Raw genomic sequence first — 12,047 nt, 5'->3', positions numbered from 1 at the left:
GGCAAGCCAGAAAGGCCTGGCAAGACATATTGAGGGTACTAAAAGAGAAGAACATGCAGCCAAGAATACTTTTTCCGGCAAGGCTGTCATTTAGAATGGATGGAGAGATGCAGAGTGTCCACGACCAGCAGAAACTGAAAGAATATGTGACCACTAAGCCGGCCCTGCAAGAAATATTAAGGGGGGTTCTATAAAAAGAGAAAAACTCCAAGAGTGATATAGAACAGAAATTTACAGGAAAAATCTATAAAAACATGTTCACAGGCAACATGATGACAATAAATTCATATCTTTCAATAATCACTCTCAACGTGAATGGCCTAAATGCTCCCATAAAACAGCACAGGGTTGCAGATTGGATAAAAAGACAGGACCCATCCATATGCTGCCTACAAGAGACTCATTTTGAAACTAAAGATACATCCAGACTGAAAGTGAAGGGATGGAGATCCATCTTCCATGCCAGCAGACCTCAAAAGAAAGCTGGGGTAGCAATGCTTATATCAGACAAATTAGATTTTAAACTAAAGTCTGTAATTAGAGACACAGAAAGACACTACATCATTCTTAAAGGATCTATCCAACAAGAAGATCTAACAATTGTAAATATCTATGCCCCCCAACATGGAAGCAGCCATCTACATAAGCCAACTGTTAACCAAAATAAACAGTCCTATTGATAACAATACGTTAATTGTAGGAGATGTCAATACTCCACCCTCAGCAATGGACAGATCATCTAAGCAGAAAATCAATGAGGAAACAAGAACTTTGAATGATACACTGGACCAGATGGACCTCATAGATTTTTACAGAACATCCCACCCTAAAAGAACAGAATACTCATTCTTCTCAAGCGCACATGGAACTTTCTCCAGAATAGACCACATACTGGGTCACAAATCAGATCTCAACCGATACCAAAAGGCTGAGATTATTCCCTGCATATTCTCAGACCACAATGCTTTAAAACTGGAACTCAATCACAAGAAAAAAATTGGCAGAAATTCAAACACTTGGAAGCTAAAGACCACTCTGCTCAAGAATGTTTGGGTCAACCAGGAAATCAAAGAAGAACTTAAACAATTCATGGAAATCAATGAGAACGAAAACACATCAGTCCAAAACCTATGGGATACTGCAAAGGCGGTCCTAAGGGGGAAATACATAGCCATCCAAGCCTCACTCATAAAAATAGAAAAATCCTGAATTCACCAATTAACTCTACACCTTAAAGAACTAGAGAAAAAGCAACAAACGATGCCTAAGCCATGCATTAGAAGAGAAATAATTAAAATTAGAGCAGAAATCAATGAATTAGAAACCAGAAACACAGTAGATCAGATCAATGAAACTAGAAGTTGGTTCTTTGAAAGAATTAATAAGATCGATAAACCACTGGCCAGACTTACCCAAAAGAAAAGAGAAAGGACCCAAATTAATAAAATTATGAATGAAAGGGGAGAGATCACGATTAACACCAAGGAAATAGAAACAATTATTAGAAATTATTATCAACAACTATATGCCAATAAACTGGGCAATCTGGATGAAATGGAGGCCTTCCTGGAAACCTATAAGCTGCCAAGACTGAAAGAGGAAAAAATTGACAACCTGAATAGGCCAATAACTAGTAATGAGATTGAAGCAGTCATCAAAAACCTCCCAAAATATTTACCCCAAAGGTACAAATGTAGGGATCCAAAGGGGTACGTGCACCCCAATGTTTATAGCAGCAATGTCCACAATAGCCAAACTGTGGAAAGAGCCAAGATGTCCATCGACAGATGAGTGGATGAAGAAGAGGTGGTATATATACACAATGGAATATTATGCAGCCATCAAAAGGAATGAGATCTTGCCATTTGCAACGACGTGGATGGAACTGGAGGGTGTTATGCTGAGTGAAATAAGTCAATCAGAGAAAGACATGTATCATATGACCTCACGGATATGAAGAATTCTTAATCTCAGGAAACAAACTGAGGGTTCCTGGAGTGGTGGGGGGTGGGAGGGATGGGGTGGCTGGGTGATAGACATTGGGGAGGGTTTGTGCTATGGTGAGCGCTGTGAATTGTGCAAGACTGTTGAATCACAGATCTGTACCTCTGAAGTAAATAATGCAATATATGTTAAGAAAAAAAAAAGAAGATAGCAGGAGAGGAAGAATGAAGGGGGGGAATCGGAGGGGGAGACCAACCATGAGAGACGATGGACTCTGAAAAACAAACTGAGGGTTCTAGAGGGGAGGGGGTGGGGGGATGGGTTAGCCTGGTGATGGGTATTGAAGAGGGCACGTTCTACGTGGAGCACTGGGTGTTATGCACAAACAATGAATCATGGAACACTACATCAAAAACTAATGACGTAATGTATGGTGATTAACATAACAATAAAAAATTAAAAAAAAAAACCTCCCTAAAAACAAGAGTCCAGGATCTGATGGATTCCCTGGGGATTTCTACCAAACATTCAAAGAAGAAATAATACCTATTCTACTGAAGCTCTTTCCAAAATAGAAACAGAAGGAAAGCTTCCAAACTCATTCTATGAGGCCAGCATTACCTTAATCCCCAAACCAGGCAAAGACCCCATCAAAAAGGAGAATTTCAGACTGATATCCCTGATGAATATGGATTCCAAAATCCTCAACAAAATCCTAGCTAATAGGATCCAACAATACATTAAAAGGATCATCCACCATGACCAAGTGGGATTTATCCCTGGGATGCAGGGGTGGTTCAACATTCGCAAATCAATCAATGTGATAGAACACATTAATAAGAGGAGGGGGAAGAACCATATGGTACTCTCAATTGATGCAAAAAGGCATTTGACAAAATACAACATCCTTTCCTGATTAAAACTCTGCAGAGTATGGGGATAGAGGGAACATTCCTCAAGTTCATAAAATCCATCTATCAAAAACCCACAGTGAATATCATCCTCAATGGGGAAAAGCTGAGAGCCTTTCCCTTAATATCAGGAACACGTCAAGGATGTCCACTCTCGCCACTATTGTTCAACATAGTACTAGAAGTCCTAGCAACAGCAGACAACAAAAAGAAAGAACACGTATTCAAATTGGCAAAGAAGAAGTCAAACTCTCTCTTTTCGCAGATGACATGATACTTTATGTGGAAAACCCAAAAGACTCCACCCCCAAATTAATAGAACTCATACAGCAATTCAGTATGTGGCAGGATACAAAATCAATGCACAGAAATCAGTTGCTTTCTTATACACCAACAACGCAACTGTAGAAAGTGAAATTAGAGAAACAATTCCATTTACAATAGCACCAAAACCCATAAGATACCTCGGAATAAACCTAGCCAAAGAGGTAAAAGATCTATACTCTAGGAACTACAGAACACTCATGAAAGAAATTGAAGAAGACACAAAAAGATGGAAAAACATTCCATGTTCATGGATCAGAAGAATAAACATTGTTAAAATATCTATGTTACCCAGAGCAATCTATACCTTCAATGCCATCCTGATCAAAATTCCAATGACATTTTTCAAAGTGCTGGAACAAACAATCCTAAAATTTGTATGGAATCAGAAAAGATCCCGAATTGCCATGGAAATGTTGAAAAAGAAAAACATAGCTGGGGGCATCACGTTGCCCGATTTCAAGCTATATTGCAGAGTTGTGATCACCAAGACAGCATGGTACTGGCACAAAAACAGACATATAGACCAATCGAACAAAATAAAGAGCCCAGATATGGACCCTCAACTCTATGGTCAGATAATCTTTAACAAAGCAGGAGAAAACATGCAATGGAAAAAAGACAGTCTCTTCAATCACTGGTGCTGGGAAAATTGGACAGCCACATGCAGAAGAATGAAACTCGACCATTCTCTAACACCATTCACAAAGATAAACTCAAAGTGGATGAAAGACCTCAATGTGAGACAGGAATCCATCAAAATCCTAGAGGCAGTAACCTCTTTGACATCGCCCACAGCAACTTCTTTCAAGATACATCTCCAAATCTAGTGAAACAAAAGCAAAAATGAACTTTTGGGACTTCATCAAGGTAAAAAACTTCTGCACAGCAGAGGAAACAGTCAACAAACAAAGAGGCAACCCACAGAATGGGAGAAGATATTTGCAAATGACACTACAGATAAAGGGCTGGTATCCAAGATCTGTAAAGAACTTCTCAAACTCAACACCCAAAAAACAAATAATCAAGTCAAAAAGTGGGCAGAAGATATGAAAAGACACTTCTCTGAAGAAGACATACAAATGGCTAACAGACACATGAAAAAATGTTCATCATTATTAGCCATCAGGGAAATTCAAATCAAAACCACATTGAGATACCACCTTACACCAGTCAGAATGGCAAAAATGGACAGGGAAAGAAACAACAAATGTTGGAGAGGTTGTGGAGAAAAGGGAACCCTCTTACACTGTTGGTGGGAATGCAAGTTGGTACAACCACTTTGGAAAACAGTGTGGAGGTTCCTCAAAAATTTAAAAATAGAGCTACCCTATGATCCAGCATTGCACTGCTGGGTATTTACTCCCAAGACACAGATGTAGTGAAAAGAAGGGCCATATGCACCCCAACGTTCATAGCAGCAATGTCCACAATAGTGAAACTGTGGAAAGAGCTAATATGCCCTTCAACAGATGAATGGGTAAAGAAGATGTGGTCCATATATACAATGGAATATTACTCAGCCATCAGAAAGGATGAATACCCAACTTTTACATCAACATGGATGGGACTGGAGGAGATTATGCTAAGTGAAGTAAGTCAAGCAGAGGAAGTCATTTATCTTATGGTTTCACTTATTTGTGGAACATAAAGAATAGCACAGAAGACATTAGGAGAAAGAACGGAAAAATGAGGGGGGGGGAATCGGAGGGAGAGATGAACCATGAGAGACTATAGACTCTGAGAAACAAACAGGGTTTTAGGGGGGAGGGGGGAGGGGGGATTTGTTAGCCTGGTGGTGGGTATTAAGGAGGGCACGTACTGCATAGAGCACTGGGGTGTTATATGAAAAGAATGGATCGTGGACCACCACATCAAAAACTAATGATGTATTGTATGGTGACTAACATAACATAATAAAATTTAAAAAAATAAATGAAAATAAAGGGATGCATGTGACTTTTAAGTCTCGTTTTCAGAAAATGTCCCCTTATAATCTCCACCCTCTATGCCACTAAAGGGTTCCCTCCCTGTCCACTGGAGCCTCGTGGGGACAGTTCTCCCTTGCAAGGACTGCATGCAGACATGCTTGGACATGTAGTTCAGGCTTTGAAAACTGCACTTTGCTTCTTAACTTTAGTTACAGGCAAGCCTTGTTTTGGCAGCCCTAAAACCCCCAAACAACTGTGTGGCCCAATTCTAAACTCCTCAAAACCACATATAAAGGGTAAAGTCCAGCCCCATCGTTCTCCAGAAGGACATGGGGACATCATTCACTCAGGAAGTGATTATTGTGTTGTGCTCAGTTTGAACAAAGCAGATGGAAACTTTGAGGACACAAAGTCTACATTCGAGAATGTGAGGCATTCATGCATTCAACTGACTTCAGATACCTGCCACATGCAAGTTACTATTCTAGATGCTGGGAGTAAAACATGGAAGGAACTGAACAGACAAAAGTCCATGTACTCATGGGGCTTGTGTTCTAGTAAAATATACTTGGGTAAATAAACATTAAGATTTCAAAAAATAAACAGAGTGCTATAGTGTGAATAGCTGGAAGAGAACTTGCAGATAAGGGGACAAACAGAGACTCTGTGGGTGGCATTTCATCTGGGGCCTGAGTGAGACCAAAGTTCAAGCCAGGTGAAGGGGCAGGACAGTGGGCAGGCTGGCTATTGACTTTTCCTGCTCCCCAGAGCCCTGAGAGTGCCTGCTCTTAGGACCTTGGACAGCTTAGTTGAAGTGCCACATGGAACATTGCAGCTCCTACAGGGAAAACACATTATGTACAAATCTATTGCTTTCTTGCATTTTGCCATTTAAATCCTATTTTGAGATTAGCTGGTTAACACCCAAAAATTCAACATTGGCCATTTCCCTTCATTTGTTAGATGTTGGAAAATACTTTCTTGAGGGCCACGTTGACATCCTTGTTCCACAGAGAGTAGATGAGGGGGTTCAAGGTAGGGCTGATTGTCTTGTGCAGCATAGCAACAACTTTGCCATTTTCCATGGAGGAGCTGAAGCCTGGGCAGATGTATGTGTAGATGATGGTGGAGTAGTACCAGGCAGCCACCAGGAGGTGAGATGAGAAATACCCACCACTTGCCCACGACTGAGCGCATACCCAGGATGCTGGTGATGATGCAGCTGTAGAGCACCAGGGTGAGAAGGAAGTGGACTACTTCAGAATAAATGTCCACAATGACGATCATAGTGTTGTTCAGGGCTGTTGGGCTACTGGAGAGCAGCAGCAGCCTGGGGACTTCACACAGAAAGTGATGGATTTAACAGGGACCCCAGAATGTTAACCTGGTCATCATGCCTGTGTGCACAGATATGCTACTGCAATGACTGCCCACATGCTGTCTGAGAGCAGGACACAGATGGGCCAGCTCCTCAGCATGCTGTAGCACATTGGGTGGTAGATGGCTACATAGTGGTCACAGGCCATAGCCCTGGGCAGCAGTAGCTTGGCCCCCAAGAACCATATCAGGAAGAAGACCTGGACCAGGCAGCCCTGGTTGGAGATGGTGTCCCCCTTGGCCACCAGTTTCTCCAGTAATCTGGGGAGAATAGTGGATGTGCAGGTGGTGTCTACAAGGGCCAGGTTGGTGAGAAAGAGGTTCACTGGGGCATGGAGCCTGGATGCAGGCTGATGGCAATGACAATGAAGGCATTTCCTGTGAAAGCCCCAAAGTAGAGGAGGAAGGACACAACCAAGAAGAGACCCTGCAGCCCAGGGTCCCCTGAGAAATGTTGCAGGACAACCTCCTCCAGAGCTGTGGGGTTGTTTGTGGCCATTCAGCAGGTGGGGCCCTCTGGCCCTTGGATGCAACCCTGCCTGTGAAGTAAGCACAGGGTGGGCAGGGCAGCCTTTGTGGGAATGCTTGCTGTCTGGAACTTTGCTGCACAAAGCACATAATGAAGATGTCAACGAAGGTTCCTAGGCTCAGGGAGACAGAGAATTAACTCTCCTCCTGGACCCCCTCCCTGCCAGCCCTTCCTAGCCCTGCAGACACCCCTCCCCATGACAGCCTGCTTTTGGCTGGGTCGACATCACACCACAAATTACACAGAAAACGCAACATGAGCCTTTCCTCACTTTGATTTTGAACATTTCCTACATTATCCAGGGACAAGAAGCTCACTGTTGCACTGTGTGCCTGGCACTGCCATGGTGAGCACGTCTCCATCAGCAAGCCAGGCACCAGACTCCAGATTCCTGGAAGGAGAATCCAGTCAGCTGCGGCCTTAAGGACAAGATGGAATTTTCACCTGTGGGGTCTTTGAGCTGGGCAGTCAGGGGGAGCACAGGGTCTTGGAGGGGAGTGAGTGGCTGGGGGCCCAGGCTGGTCATGGCTGGGGCACCAGAGGGTTTGGCTGCTTTGGGAAGGTTACTCTCACTTATCAGAGTCATCTGTGGACTGACCTGGCCACAGCACTTCAGTTGAAGCCACAGCTGCCCAACTCTGCCTAGGCCATTCCAGGCTGCATCCTTGTGTGAGATGGGGAGAGTGTGGGTCACCCAGGCTCCTGGTTCTAACCTTATCCCCTGCTCTTGGGCTGGACAGGAAGCTTGTCCCTTCTCTGGGCCAGGGACTGGGATACAGGAAGAAAGGCACAGACCCAGTTCAGCACAACTGCATACCCCTTCTCAGCAGTCACCCAGGACCTGCTGTGTGCAGGTGGGAATTCCTAAAGCCTCTTCTGGCTGCAGCATCTGAGCTGCCCAAGCTCCCCTCTGGCACTCTGGTATCTGCCTGTGTGGCTGGCTGCCTACCCAGATTCATAAAACCCCAGCTGCAAGCTCATTGGGTCTTTCTCTTAAAGATCCTGACCTACTTAGAGATCAAACCACACTGCTGGGTTTCTCCCTTCTCCTGATGTGGTGCACAGATAGGTCACAGATGAGCAGATGTGCTGGAGGTCTCTGAGGACTTTGCAATTTCAAACTGAAGCAGTGAAAGCCATGAGCAAAGCAATTTCCTATCATTTTTTCCACAATAAAATAGGGCAAAACCAAATCTGCCTTTTGAGAAACATCAAAAGGAAAATTAGGGAAGATAGTTCCCAAAGCAAGAGGAGATAATGACAGAAAGACACTGTGGATGTAAGGGGTACACCCCATATAATCTCCTATCTAAATATAAGACACCCATATTTTCATGCAAAGACACAGGAAATTCTTACTCTGGTGGGAAAGAGGGTGGGGCATGAAGCTGAGACCATCCTCCCTGTTCCGTGACTCCTTTGTTTGCTGTGAACCTGTAAATGGAGCCAATCTCCTTGAGGGGATGTTTGGGTGCTGGCGAGCTCAGAGTGCAAGGAGCTATTACCTCCACTTGGAGGTACGCAAGGTCCCTGTGGGCACTGAAAAGGGTCAGGCTGCCTGGGGCGACAGGGACAGGGCTCCCTCGGGCGTGGGTGTGAAGGCAGTGTGAGGTGACAGTCTCTTTCTTGTAAACAATCTCAGATAAGAGCCATGTAAAACGAATCCCCACAGGAAAGACAGGATTTTATTTCAAATAGAATTTATTTCTTGGAACAGCTTTGGACTTACATAAGAACTGAGAAGTCAGTACAGGGAGTACAGACCTAGTTTCCCTTATTAGTAACAACTTCCATTACTACAGGATATTTGTTATTGGTAATGAATCAATATTGACATATTATCACCAACTAAAGTCCATAGTTGATTCAGATTGCCTTAGTTTCTACCCTAAGATTGTCCTTTTTCTCTCCCAGGATCTCACCCAGGACATCACATGGCATTTAGGGTCCTCTTGCCTGACTTGTTCTCATACTTTCCTTGGTTTTGATGACTTTGGCAGTTTTGAGGAGTGTTGGCCAGGAATTTTGTGGAGTGTTCCTCTATTGGGATTTGTCAGCTGTGTTTCTCATGATCAGACTAGGGTGGTGTGTTTCAGGAGGAAGATCACAGGTTGAGGTGCCACCCTCACATCATCACACCAGGAGACATCCATCATTGATTTTCACTGTTGATGTTGGTTTGGAGAAGATGTTTTTTTTCATAACCATTTTTTAAGTGCTCAGCCCAGTGCTGGGTGTTCCAGTGTTAGGGGAGGAGAGTCCTCCTCAACCCCAGCCCCCATGCCCCTCGGGGCTCTGGCAGTGGGTGATGAGGCACAGTGAGCTCATTGCAGGTGGCTCTTTCACCTGAATGGTCAGGAGGCTCACAACTGGAGTGTCTGTTGGTGGTCTGTCTACAACATGCCCAACATATAAAAAATAGTATGAACAAGGAAAATCTAGTAATTTATATTTGTGACCAAGTTCAGAAAACAAGACATACAGATATTAGTCATTGCAAAAGAGCCAAAGAAGGGGCCATTATTAATTTGAAGGGGTTCTTAACTTCACAAAAGGAATAACCACTGGTCCCATGCCTCCTAATTCCTTCACCTCAATCATCAGCACAAGGTTTAGGCTCTGACCAATAATTATTTATTTCATATGACAGTAAATGCAATAGTTTCAGCAACTCAAGATCTGAACGATTCCTCTACCTTATTTATATGTGATACAACATTTGGCTATGTCTGATTTTCCTAATTGACACATCCCCTTAAAGGGATGATGTCTATCCATAAAAATAATCAGTGAACTTTAACTTTACCTCATAGCCCACAACATGTAGCCATAGTTTGTAGCACATAAGCCTCAATATGTGTAATAATTTAGTTAATAACAATCTGGTAGGCACTTGCCACATGGTTAGAACTGTCCCAGGGCTATGAGAATTCTCAGCATAGCACAAGAGTCTCTCTTCTCCAGAGGTTTCCAGGTCCACAGGGCAGCAAGCCTCAGCAGGATACCAGTGGACCCAACCCTTCTATGAAGCTACAGTAATCAAGGCAGTATGACACTGGCATAAAGATCAACATTTAGATCAATGGAATACAACTCAGAGTACAGAAATAAGCCCATGTAACTATGGCCAACTGATTTTTGACAAATCTACCAAAACCATTCAGTGGGGAAGGAACAGTCTTTTCAACAAAGTGGTGTTGGGACAACTGGACATCTATCTGCAAAAGAATGTAGCTGGACCCTTGCCTCATGCCATATATAAGAATTACCCATAAAGGGTCAAGGCCTAAGAACAAAAACTATAAAACATTTAGAAGAAAATGTAGAGGCATCTAATCATCATGACTTGAATTTGGCAATGTCTTCTTAGATATGACACCAAAAGGACTGGCAACCCAAGAAAAATAGATTAATTAAACTTCAAATTTTAAAACTATGTGTCAAAAGGTACCATCAAGAAATTGGAAAATGTCACCTAGCAAATGAGAGGAAATATTTGCAAATCGTACATCTGGTAAGGGGCTTGTATCTAGAATTTAAAAAAACTCTTACAGTTCAATAACATAAAGACAAATAACCTGATTAAAAAAATGTGCTGTGATGAGCAATGGGTGTTATATTTAACTAATGAATCACTGAACACTGCATCAAGGACTAATTATGTACTACACAGTGTCTAACTGAACATAATAAAAAAAGAAAAAAATGGGCAAAGGATCTGAATAGAAATTGTTCAAAAGAAGATATATAAATGGCCAATGAATACATGAAAAGATGCTCAACATCACAGGTCATGAAGGAGATGCAAATCAAAACCACATGAAGCACTACTTTTCACTGACTAGGATAGCTATAAATGAAAAGATAGACAATAATAGGTGTGGCCAAGGATGTGGAGAAATCAGACCACTCATGCCCTGGTGGTAGGAACATAAATTGGTGCAGACACTTTAGAAAATAGATCCTTTTTTTTTAATTTTTAATTTTTTTTAAAATTTAAATTCAATTAACATATAATGTATTATTGGTTTCAGAGGTAGAGGTCAGTGATCCATCAGTCTTATATACCCAGTTCTCATTACATCACATGCCCTCCTTAATGTCTATCACCCAGTTACCCCATCCTCCCACCTCCCTCCTCTTCAGCAAACCTCAGTTTGTTTCCTATGATTCAGAGTCTCTTATGGTCTCTGATTTCATCTTGTTTTATTTTTCCTACTTCCCCTATGATCCTCTGTTTTGTTTCTTAAACTCCACATATGAGTGAGATCATATGATAATTGTCTTTCTCTGATTGACTTATTTAACTTGGCATAATACCCTCTAGTTCCATTCACGTCATTGCAAATGGCAAGATTTCATTTTTTTGAGGGCTGAGTAGTATTCCATTGTGTGTGTATATATATATATACACACACCACATCTTTTTCCATTCATCTGTTGAAAGATATTTTGGCTCTTTCCATAGTTCGGCTATTGTGGATATCACTGCTGTAAATGTTGGTGTGCAGGTGCCCCTTCGGATCACTACATTTGCATCCTTGGGGGTAAATACCCAGTAGTGCAATTGCTGGGTGATAGGGTAGCTCTATTTTCAACTTTTTGAGGAACCTCCATACTGTTTTCTATAGTGGTTGCACCAACTTCCATTCCCACCAACAGTGTAGGAGGGTTTCCCCTTTCTTGGCATCCTCACCAACAACTGTCATTTCCTGACTTGTTAATTTTAGACATTCTGACTAGTGTGAGCTGGTATTTCATTGTGGTTTTGATTTGTATTTCCCTGATGGCAAGTGATGTGGAACATTTTTTAATGTGTCTGTTGGCCATTTGTATGTCTTCTTTGGAGTAATGTCTGGTCATGTCTTCTGCCCATTTCTTTCTTTTTTTATTTATTTAGATTCAATTAGCCAACATATAGTACTTCATTAGTTTTTGATGTAGTGTTCTTAGTTGGATTATTTGTTCTTTGGGTGTTGAGTTTATAAGTTCTTTCTAGATTTTGGATACTAGCCCTTTATCTGATATGTC

General features: G+C 42.2%; 1 pseudogene; it reads right to left on the bottom strand.

The window, feature by feature from the left end:
- Positions 1–6,069: 6,069 nt before the first annotated feature.
- On the bottom strand, positions 6,070–6,986 carry LOC112830384 (olfactory receptor 13A1-like; annotated as a pseudogene).
- Between the last annotated feature and the right edge of the window lie 5,061 nt (positions 6,987–12,047).

This window comes from Callorhinus ursinus, unplaced genomic scaffold (genome assembly GCF_003265705.2).
Source record: "Callorhinus ursinus isolate GAN/ISIS: 27379988/994484 unplaced genomic scaffold, GSC_fseal_2.0 scaffold58, whole genome shotgun sequence".
Lineage (NCBI taxonomy): Eukaryota > Metazoa > Chordata > Mammalia > Carnivora > Otariidae > Callorhinus > Callorhinus ursinus.
This window is presented reverse-complemented; position numbering and strand designations above follow the sequence as displayed.